A 12843-nucleotide genomic window follows, 5' to 3' on the forward strand; every position below is an offset into this window, starting at 1 on the left:
TGTAGGTCTTGCAAACTTGTGAAGTATTATGGTTTTTGAACCCTAGATTGGATTAACCCTATCTAATCGTTCCCTCTTAGAAAATCACAGCTCTTGGAAAACTTCATCTAGGATTTGTAGGGCTAAATGATACCTAAACCCTAGTTTTGAAAGAATATACTAGGGTATGTATTAAAACCCTTGCAAGGGCCGAATTGAATAAAACCTGGGTTGGATGTTCATGCTAAAGTAAAATCCATAGTAAGGGATGGATCAAGGAATGCCTAGGGTTTATGACTAGAACCATAGAAATACACATTTGAGAAATCATAAAACCCTAGATTGTTTGAATAAACATTATTCTATTGTCTTTGTATATATTGCTTAGTTGTAATTGCTAGTGAAGAATTGCAGGCACATAATGAAGGTTGTCAAAATTATGAAAGCAAGATGAGAAGGAGGGAAAAGAAAGACTTGTGCTTAATGACGACTCCTTGATAATACTTAGCATTATGGAAAGAGGTAGCTATAAGGACCCTGGTGATATTGAAGATTCCAGCTGATGAGTTCATTCCAGGAACACATTGAAAGTTGTAGCAGAATCTTGTTGCAATATGGATACAAAAAATGCAAAGGAATGTTGAATTTAAAGGGAGAAAGTAATAAGAAGTTGACACAATGCCTTGACTAAGAGGTTATTATGATCTGGTAACTATGATATTAATGATCTACTTGGGGTATGACTTAGCTCCCTGGTAGGACATATTGCAAAAGAATGTGAAGAGGCTGGAAGGAGAGGTTGCTTGATGATATTGTACCTACAACATCATTATTTGACCACAAAACACATGGACTTTGTTGATAACATTGTTGATAGCTTGGAAAAGCATGAGAATAGAATTGATATTGGAAAACTAATATGATTCTTTGAAAAATAAGAGGCGAAATGCTATTGAAGGCATGTGCTAGCAGTTGTGAGAAATTTTGGCTCCTTAGAAGAAGAACAGATAAACCAATTGATCATAATGTTGGTTGATGATTGAAAAGATATAGAAAGATGGAAGTTTGATATAAAATGACACTATAACGAGCTGAAAACTCCTATCTTGAAGATAGAGTGTAGAATATTTTGATGTTTGACACTCAACATAATGAAGCCTTGCAACTATAACGATATCTCCATGAAAGAAGAAGTAACTGATGTATTGGTAAAGTATGAAACAAGCTTAGACTTGTGGATGTATCTCCCTTGTTGAGAAGGAGCAAGGATCTACTCCCTAATCAAGAGGGAATGAGGATTATCTCCCTAGTTTAGAGTAAATGATGATGAACACCATATTCTCCATGTGGCATGCACTAGGCCAAGACTAACACCTGTACATCTAGTGAAGGCATTGGGAGGGAGAATGGAGGATTGAATAAGAATCTGGAACTGGTACTCCTTGAGGATTGGGAATCCAAGATAGGAAGTAGTCCCATATATTGACATTCTCTAAGGATAAGATAAGGTATCCAATATAAGAGTGGTCGAAGAGGACTGATATTATTTGAGGATTGGGAATCCAAGATAAGAATAGTCTTAGGACATACCCGGTGAACATCCAAATGGGGTATGTGCCTTGAGAGGTAGTGTGGTGTCTCACATAAAAACTCCCAACATTGTGCTCTGATCTAGTGGAGAGATAGAGCTTGTTAGTCAAGGTCTTGCTATGTTTGACAATGTTGGTTATGATGTTGATACTTGAGAATGGCTTATCAATCCGACTCTTCTTATGAGAATATTTTAGTTTGAGAGTATCCTTGTGTTGAAGAAAGTGTAACTCGGTTTGGTCTTCATAAATGTACTTTTGATATTTGTATTTATTCAAGAATATATATATATATATATATATTTTAATATTTATCAATGAGTTTCTTGCTCATTGAAATAGGTCTAGCACATGTCAAAGTGCTATATGTAAGTCAAAGAGTCAAAATAAAATTTTGAAGACCCTTAAGGGTATGTTACACCATGTATATATTTGTATAAGAGTCAAAATATATCCCTCCAAACAAAGTCAAGTCCTCCGCATGCATTGACATCATGAAAGAAGCAATTCCGAAGCAAGAAAAGTCAATTTGGTCTACAGTCTTCAAGTTGGCCTAAAGGAGAGACAATCCTCTATATATAGAGGTTGTCCACTCCTCCAATGGAAAGGAATTCTACCTCTGAAATCAGTGAAGAAGAAAGACCGATAAAGGGTGAAGAAAGTCGATGTACAAGGAACCTCTAGTGCAACGAATAAGGAGAGACACAAACTGAAGTTTATAGGGTTGTTCTAAGGAAGAAACACAGTCACACGTGCAAGAAAAGAAGGGAAGTCTGCAGATATAACAACAAAAAGATAATAGTTACGTATTCCTCCTTTTTTGGGCTAGTAAATTAGGCCTATAAGGCCTCCTACTCAAGTGAAGAAGAGGGTATTTCAAGTGAAGGAGAAAGGAGCTAAAATCATAAGGGAAACCTCCCACACGTGCGAGAAACTAGGGCTGCAGTACTACTATATCAAGTTTGCACTATACATGAAGAAGAAGCTCGATTGAGTCAAGAGAAAGAAGGTATCCTCTTGGTGAAGGATCTCACTAAGGATCAAAGATTTGAGTCTCTTCTAGAGCTAGTAACAAAGTGAAAGTAGAATGAAGTGTCGAAAGGATGAGGACGAAGTGACAAAGAAACAAAGTGAAAGAAGGAGGAAGGACTTGAATTATTCTTGGAGGATATTCTTGTCAAGGGCCTAGGGTTTGGCATTGATCAATAGAAGCTTCAATAAGATAAATTTATGAAAGGGTTTTCCTCTCTAAGAGAGAGAGGTTTTGCTGGCAGAGGTTCAACATCTTGTGTTCTTGTGTTTTTGGTAGCAGTTTGATGAAGTAAAGACACATGCACTAATAAGAAGAGAAGAATATTAAGCTAACATGATAAATTTTAAAAGTGCTTCACAAATTGTTGTCAAGTCTAGAAGAATCCTACTATATCTAATTTCCCTAGATTTTTCAACATGGTTTCAAAGTTAAGGTGACACATCAAGGAAAGGGCATCTCAAGAACACTCATTAGGTGACTCATCAAGGAATAACATCTCAAAAGAAACTACAAGGTTGAAGCATCAAGCCGAGAATTCTCAATCACATCAAGGACAAGAAGTTATACCATCTACTATTCATAAAGGAAAAGCACTACAAGTCAAGTCATCAAGAAAATCTCATCATCAAGAAAGTACATTTGGAGAAAGCAACTTGAAGAGCATAAATATCTAAGGAAGGAAAGCCATCAAGTCTTCAAGAGGAAAGCAAGTCTACTACATCACAAACTCTATCAAGTAAGTATATATGTTCCCTCCTAAACATAAACTAATGTATTTTTGCAATGAAAGCAACAAATAGGTTGGGAATACTAACTTCCTTGCATGGAAGAAGAGGACTGATTTACTTCTCAATGAGAATGAAATTCCATACCTCACCAAAGGGAATATCACTATCCCTGATAAGGAACAAACTCAAGCCTTAGCCAAGTACAATAAGGATGAGACAAGAGGTGAAAGGATTCTAATGGAATCTATCAAGGACTCTCTCATTCCTTATGTATCCAAATTTGAAACATCAAAAGAAATCTATGATAAACTAATAGAGCTATTCCCGGTAAGCACAATTAGAGAAGTGATATTTCTATGAAATTGTTTGTACAAAATTAAGATATCAAAGGAAGGAATAACTCCATACTTCATGAAGATCTCTGAGATGAGAAATGAACTTCAAGAACTAGGAGAAGTTATGTCTGACAGAGAAATGACAACTATAGTACTCAATGCTCTACCTGAGGATTGGGGAAACTTCACATCAAGCATACATGCCAAGAAGGAAGCTACCCCACTAAGTGAACTATCATCTCTATGCAAGAATAGATGAAACTAGACCCAAAGAAAAGGATGATGTGGGATCAAAGGAGCAAGCATTTGCTACCATGGCCAAGAGAAAGGGAAAATTTGGCAAATTTGGTCCACAAAGAACAAACAATAGAGATATGTCCAAAGTCCAATGCTTCGGATGCCAAGAATATGGACAGGATTGTCCCAAACTTAAGAAGGACAATAACAATAAGAGAAAAAGGAAAGGATCTCACATAACTCAAGAACTGAAAGAAGAATACAAGAAGCAGAAGAAGGAACATCCTCCAGATCTCTACTATGACTAAGTCAACCTCTTTACTTAAGTCTTATTTCAAAGTTTTGAGTAACATAGGAACATATAAAGATAGGATAGAATGCATGGTTAAGTAGTATCTTCTAGAATATATGAGCATGGTGTAGATATAGATCAAGATATTCATATAGAAGGAGCATACCTATTATAGGACCTCATCCATAATAAACGAATAATTGATCATGATTGAGAATCTTAGAAGGCCTTTATCATCAAAAGGAGGAAACATTTGCAGGAGAAGGGTCTTCAAGATCCTCTAATAGAATATTCAAAAGAAGGTTGATAAATAAGAGCAAATGTCTCATTGGGAGTCTCATTCATGGGATTTGTTGTCACCTTCTGAAAAGAGGGTCCTAAGTGCACAAAGAGGGCAAAGGAGTAGAGAGGAGGTTGTTGTGCCTTGCAAATTGGAGATTAAAAGGGGGAAGAATAGGTCCAGCTTAAATCATTTTGGAGAAATTTCCATATTCTCTAAAAATCATTTCTTTCACAAACCCCATTTTTCCTTTGTCTTTTAAACTCTAGCCGCATTGACCCATTTTCAAACTCTAGCCTTAATCCCTTGTATATCCAAATCTCACCATGTTTTCTATTCCCCTTTGAAATGTTTTAAAACATTCAGAGATCATGCCAAAACCCTTTTTAAGTGTTGGGACCATAAACCATAATTGCTATCGACCCTTTCCCTTTTTGTGATATATATCCTCCCGTCACCACTCCTCACCGATTGCGATGGAATCCCTCCTTAGCCAATATCGCATATCGCAATGTTACCCCGCTGATGTAATAAATAAGCATCTATGTGATAAATATTTCAAAGCATAATCAGATGACAAAGGAGTATCCAGATGACAAAAGAACTTGACATGTATCAATAAGGCAAATTTCCACGAAGGAAGAAATGACATGACAAGCCAGGAAGGAAAGTGATCAATGGCAGGTGCCCTACCAAGAAGAAGGTCAAACAAAGACTTCATGACATCAAAAGAAAGAAGGAGATAAAGTAGCTAAAGGACCCACGAAGAAGAAGTTGCTGATGAATGACCAAGTCCCTAGCTAAGAGGGAGTTCTAATAAGTTCCCAATCACAAAGGAGCTTGATCGTACTTTTGATATTTGTATTTATTCAAGAAAATAAATATTATTTTTGTTATATTTATCAATGAGTTTCTTGCTCATTGAAATAGGTATAACACATGTCAAAGTGCTATAGGTAAGTCAAAGAGTCAAAAGAAAATGTTGAATACCCTTAAGGGCATGTTACACCATGTATATATTTGTATAAGAGTCAAAAGATATCCCTCCAAACAAAGTCGAGTCCTCTCTGTGCAACGACATCATCAAAGAACCAATTCCGAAGCAAGAAAAGTCAAGTCATCCTACACTCCTCAAGTCGGCCTAAAGGAGGAAAAATTCTCTATATATAGAGGTTGTCTAGTCCTCCAAATAAAAGGAAATCTAGCTATGAAATCAATGAAGAATAAAGACCAAGAAAGGGTGAATAAAGTCAAAGTACAAGGAGCCTCTAGTGCAGTGAAGAAGGAGAGACACAAACCGAAGTTTATAGGGCTGTTCTAAGGAAGAAACACAGTCACACGTGCGAGAAAAGAAGGGAATTCTGTGGATATAACAACAACAAGATCATAGTTACATATTCCTCCTTGTTTGGGTTAGTAACTTAGGCCTATAATGCCTCCTGCTCAAGTGAATAAGAGGGTATTTCAAGAAAAGGAGAAAGGAGCTAAAAGCATAAGGGAAACCTCCCACACATGTGAGAAACTAGGGCTGCAGTACTACTATATCAAGTCTACACTATACATCAAGAAGAAGCTTGATTGGGTCAAGAGAAAGAAAGTATTATCTTGGCGAAGGATCTCACTAAGGATAAACGATTGGAGTCTCTTCTAGAGCTAGTGTACTAAGGACTATCAAAAAGTTGAAAGAATAACGAAGTGCTAGAAGGAGGAGGACAAAGTGTTGGAGAAATGAAGTGAAGGGAGGAGGAAGGACTTGACTTATGCTTGAAGGATATTCTTGTCAAAGGTATATGGTTTGGCATTGATCAATAGAAATAATAGAAATTTATGAAAGAGTTTTCCTCTCTAAGAGAGAGAGGTTTTTCTTTGGCGGAGAGCCAACATCTTGTGTTCTTGTTTCTTGTGTTTTTGGTAGCAGTTTTATGAAGTAAACACACATGCATTAATAAGAAGAGAAGAAGGTTAAGCTAACAAGATAAATTGTAAAAGTGCTTTAAATTTTTTTATCAAGTCTAGAAGAATCCTACTATATCTAATTGCCCTAGATTCTTGAACACCTTGTACTAGTTGTCAAAATTATGAATACCTCCCTAGTTAAGAGCGAGTGTTGGAGAATGTAACTAAGTTCGGTCTTCATAATTGTGTCAAAATTAATTTTGTAAATACAAAAAGAAGAAAAAGAAATTTGTTATTATTATTTTTCAACACAAGGCATGCATTTCATGCTCGTAGGTTTCTTGAGTCAAAGTACATTTGGATCCTTTGAAAGAAAAAGTTAAAATTGTCCACCAAAAGTCCAAGTCGAGTCTCTTGGAGATCATGTCAACCTCCTAAAAGGGATGTCCATTCCTTTGTGGAAACAAGTGTATATTTGCAACTAGTGGTAATGGAATTTAGTTTTGAAGCGATATAGTTAAGAGTTCTGAAGTGACATAGTTCAAAGTCTTTAGATGAGACAATCCGAAGTTCTCAGGAAAAAGAATCCTGATCTATGTGAGCTCTATGATATACGTTCTGTGGAAACTTTGAGGCACACAATCCGAAAATATGAAAACACATAAGACCGAGACATTGTGGCACATAGGCCAAAGTTTGAAGCTGATATATCATAATATCTAAGGTTTTATTGGTAAGAAAAATACTATGGACTTATCTCTGTATTAGGATGAAAAATAATGGACAAAGTTCAAGCTTATGTTGAAGGTGTATATTTGGCTTCCTGAGGACAATTTAAGGACTTTCTAAATGAAAAATATCATGAATTCTAATGAGGAGAATGGAGGACCGACTTGGGACATTTGTGGAGGATTGTATTGGTTATTAAGGTCTTGGATTTCTCATTTGATCTGATTCTATGAGAAGAGAAGATTTTTCTGGGTTTTCCCCTTGGAGGGGTTTTTCCCTGGCTTGGAGCATATGTCTTGTGTTTCTTATGTATCATGATCCTCATGTTTTATATTGGATAACTGTTTTATGAATAAGAACATAAATAAATTAATAAGGAGCCAATTAATTTCACAAGCAATTATCAATTGAAGGAGAAATCACATTAATACTGTAGCCTCCCTATTTCTTCAACAAATATGATCCTCAAAAGATTTTGGACAAGTGCCACATTAGCATTTCCATATTGAAGACACGTGGCTAGTGACATGGCACTCCTAGGTCCATGTGTCACCCCAAAGTGATGCCTTGACAACACTACGCCCATTCGACCTTCCTAAATCATTTGTCGGTCTCAACATAAATTACTTTTATATTATCCATTTTCTCACGAGTGTAATCATTTAACTCATTATAATGGTAATACAATTAATCATAGATTAAATAATTATTAAAGTGATTATTATTTTTTTGATATTACATTATTATTAATTAGGTTTAAATTGTAAAACCCCCTTTTTTGGGAAAATTTTACCATTTTCCTCAGAGTTATTTTAGGCCTTTACAAAACCTTTATTATTTACCAATTAGTCCAAGTCAAGTCATTGGTCCAATTCCTAAAACAAATAATATTTTATTATCTACCTTTTGGGCTCCTTTTATACATGATGTAATTTATCCTCTACCTTGCTCTTGTTACCCTTTCGCATCTCTCATTCCCAAATGGTAATTCAACTAGCACAACCATATAAACTAAATGGAGCATCTCATTCCCAAATGGTAATACAACTAGCACAACCATATAAACTAAATGGATGGTAAACATCGATACACATCATCAATCCATAATAAGCATCAAAATACTTCATAATACAAAATTAAAAAAAGTTTAAAAAGTAACTAAATTATGTTTTTAAATTGTTATTATTATTTTTAATTATAATAAGAATTAATATGTTAAACAAATATACATTTAAGAAAACATGTTATGTAGGAGCATCGATGACAACCAAACTCCATTTCCACTCTTTTAATTTCTTTTAATTACCTTGTAAATTTCTCAGTTATGACATGCAAAATATATCTATAGTGTTAAGGTGTTTACACTAAGTTTTCCTCATGGAAAAAACACACCTATTTTATTTTATGCAGTGGAATCTAATCTTCTAGAATATTGACACCTATTCGAATCTCCAAGAGTTATTGGTTACAACCCCATTATGTTCCGGGAGATATTTCATAAGCTTGAGTTCTATAAATATAAGAGAGCCTTGACATTAAAAGCTCTCCCTCTTTTAGGATTGTAAAACTAGCATGCCTAATGTATGTAATTATTGAGAATATGAATCTCAATTGTGATATGTGTTAATTACATTACCCATTTCCTATGTTATTGTCTATGTCTAGAATAGAATGAAATGTTTGAAACACATGTTACATATCCCGTGTAATATGTTTCTAGATGCATGATTACGTGCCACACCATTTACATAGGAATTCATTTGTTTCCAGTTTTAATATCCCCAATTTGAATCTCATTTATATTTTTATAAGGATGCGTTAAGTAAAACCATAGCATTCCATAAACTATGGTTGAATCCCCTTGTAATTAACGAACTATGCCGAAATTTTAATGGGTGCGAGATCACTAGGGATCGTGAGTTTGCAGGGTCAGGGGTTGGCCATAATGAACCTCATATGCCAAGTCTACCATGAGGATGTAGATCCGAGAAGAGGATAAGAAGTTGATCTACACAAGAAACACTATTGGAACAAGAGTAGGCATGGAACTAGGAGGAGGAACCCCACATTATTTGGGAATAATTAGATTGTGTGACAAATGGGAATTTGGAGGGTGGAACTGTGAGTGTGAACTTCCTCCCCTCCTTTCTCGTAAGGCACTTGCCTCCCCGCAAGTCATGGAATTGGTTTGTGGAGCCTCAACTGTCACTTGGTTTGAGGGAACCACGAGTGTTGATCCCCCCACATCCCCCTTAGCTAATGTAAGGGGTATGATCCCTAGTAAATTTGTCGATCCAAGTTGGTTAATCTCAGTCATTGAGACATGGCTCACAAGATAATAACGCTTGCCACCAAATTGACTTAGTCTATGGACTGAGAGTGTTTTTTCGCAACATTGAGTCGATTTGGGAATGGCAATAAGAATTTGGCATCGAGGCTTTGGTTATGTGGTAAATTAGTAGAGTGTGGACTAGTCGAGGGCTTAGATCCCTAAGGAAATAACACAGAAGAGTGCCCACAACGGGTTTCAATGTGTTAAGTGGTATTAGAGTAGGAAGATTTGTAGATTTGAAGCTTGATAAGGTGATTTTTGAAAGGATCCACCAAGCAACTGCTGCAAGCATGCCGCCCAGGAGAGGGGGCTGAGAAAGAAGTACAATAGGTGAGGAATTAAGACTAGAATTGAGGTGTATCAACACAAGAATGGAGGCCATGGAGACAATCCAAAGAAGAGAACTTGATGTGGGAGACATCAACGAGAGTGAAGACATGAGCTCAAAAGAGGAAATGGAAGGATCTCTAGGAAGAGAGCTAGTAGAGGAACATTTGATAAAACTGGTTACCAAAGTAGGGTCCAAGCCAAAGATGGAAGTTCCACTATATGATGACAACCTAAATGTGGAAGAGCTGCTCGATTATAATAGCACATTGTAAAAATAATTTGATTATGAAGATGTAGATGATGAACAAAAGGTCAAATATGCTGTGACCAGGTTAAGTGGACACATAGCATTATGGTGGGACAAGTTGTAAGAAGGTCGAAGAAGGAAAGAAAAGGAAAATATTAAGAGCTGGGATAGAATGGTGGCCAAGTTTAAGAGAAAATTCACACCCAAGGATTACCAACTAAATTTGTTTATAAAATTGCAAAATATAAGGTAGAAAGACATGACCATGAAATAATACACTTACAAATTCTATAAGATGAACACCATAGTAGGCCACATAGAGGAAGATGTGGAAAATGTGGCCATATATATAAATGGCATAAGGTATGAGATCCAAGATGAGATTGGCCTCGACCTCTTTCCCTTGAAGACTGTGGAGGATGCCTACCAGGAAACATTAAGAGCAGAAGAGAAATTTCATAGAAAACAAAGCCAAAGGTGTATAGGAAGGAGTATAGAAAAAGGAAAAGGATCTTGTAATATAGGAAGAGTCTAGACTCTAAGAGAGGAAGCAGGAAGCTCTAGTAGCAAATTTGCTAGAGGAGGAGAAAAAGGGGTAGGATATTTTCCTTAAGAGGAAGAGGCAGAGAAAGAGAATTCATGTGTTATATATGTGGAAAAACAAAACATATTTCATGGAACTATTGTGAGAATAAGTAAGAAAATAAAAGGGGAGTACACATTGCAAAAGCTAAAGATGAGACAACAAAGACAAAGATAAAAGAAGAAACACCTAATATGGGTTAGTCATTAATGTTGAAGAGGATTTTGATTAAAGTAGAGAAGGAGAATCAAGAACCAACACAATGAAAGAAATTTGTTTAGAACAATGTGCAAATCCAAACTAAAATGTTGTAAGGTAATCATTGATAGTTGAAATACAAACATTATGGTTTCTACATAGATGATGGAAATGTCGGGATTGCAAAAGATGGCACATCCTACTCCATATTGAGTGTCCTAGTTGCAGAAAGGACATAAAATACTGGAAAGAAAACAAAGTAAAGTAGAATTTTAGATTGGTAGTTATAAAGATGAAGTGATGACATCATGCATATGGATGTCTATCACATCTTGCTAGGGAGACCCTGGCATTATGACAGGAGAGATGTTCATGATGGAAGGATAAACACTTACTCTTTCACAAAGGACAACTACAAACATGTGTTGCTACCCCTTGAAGATAAAGGAGTCAAAGAGGAAGTAGGTCCAAGCATGTTGATGATGAGTGGTAAGGAACTACTGTAAGAAATCAAGAAAGAAAAGAGGTACACTTTTCTTTAATTGGAAAACCGATATTAGTTCTTGCTAACACTACTTTATGTGATTTACTTATTGAAATACAAGCATTATTAGATGAATTTTCTGACATTATTGTGTACGAGTTTCCAAATGCCTTACCACCTATAAGGAGCATCAACCACGACATAGATATGATCCTAGGAGCTAGTATACCCAATAAGGAATCTTACAAGATGACACCCAAGGAGAATGATGAAATCAAAACGCAGGTCTAGGTGTTGTTGGACAAAGGATTGATTATAGAAAGTTTGATCCCTTGCATTATACCAACAATTTTGAGCCCAAAGAAAGATGGAGGTTAGAGAATGTGCACCAATTACAAGGAAATAAATAAGAGAACAATTAGGTACAAATTTCAATTACCTTGTATGGATGATATAATGTATTTCTTGAGTGGCGTAAGATTAATTCAAAAAAAGACTTGAAAATTAGATATCACGAGATTAAAATGAGAGAGGTAGATGAATGGAAAACAACCTTAAAAAATAAAAATGGGCTATATGAATGGTTGGTTGGTTATGCCTTTTTGCTTGACCAACACACCCAACACCTTCATGAGGCTCATGAATGAGGCCCTTAAAGACTTTATTGGAAAATTTGTAATTGTTTATTTAGATGTTATCCTTGTGTACAACAAGACCAAAGAAGAACATTTCAGGTTTTTAAAACTGGTGTTGAGAAAGTAACAATAGAAAAATATTTTAATAAATTAAAAAAATGTTCTTTTCTCAAGACAACTAGTTTATTTTGGTGTTTGTAATTTCTCTTGAAGGGATGAAAATGGACCCATAGAAGATAATAGCCATTAAATATTGGCCTTCCCAAAATAATATTCAAGAGGTGTGAGGCTTCCATGGACTGAACAACTTTTACCGAAAATTTATTTGAAAATTTTAGCCATATTTGTGCATTGTTAGTGGAGACCATTAAAATGGAACATCAACCTTTTAAATGGAAAACAATCGTTGAGGAAGCATTCAAGCTGTTAAAGGAGAAAATAATAGAACAATCAATTCTAATATTGCCTGATTTTCAAAAAACGTTTTAGGTAAAATGTCATGCTAGTGGAATGGCCATTAGTGTTGTTCTCAACTAAGATGACAAGCACATTACTTATTTTAGTGAAAAACTAAATGAGACCAAGAAGAAATATTCTACCAATGAAAAATAATTTTATGTAGTGATTCAATCTTTAAAGAAGTGGAGGAGTTATCTTATGCCCAAATAATTTATTTTGTATACTGATAATTATGCATTACAATTCATAACTAGATAGGAGAAGCTAAATCAAAGACATGCCAAATGGGTAAAATATATGCAAAATTTTTCTTTCTTTCTGAAACATATTAGTGGGAATGCTAATAAAGTTGTAGATTCTTTGAGCACGAGATGTTTGGTTTTTTAGTAGCTCCAGATCAACACTTTGGGGTATGGACACCTCCAAGAAATGTACAAGGAAGATTCATAATTCAAAGAAATTTATGATGCATGTGAA

Source organism: Pinus tabuliformis, chromosome 2_1 (genome assembly GCF_031772625.1).
Source record: "Pinus tabuliformis cultivar Carrire ecotype Pingquan chromosome 2_1, CPIR1, whole genome shotgun sequence".
Taxonomy (NCBI): domain Eukaryota; kingdom Viridiplantae; phylum Streptophyta; class Pinopsida; order Pinales; family Pinaceae; genus Pinus; species Pinus tabuliformis.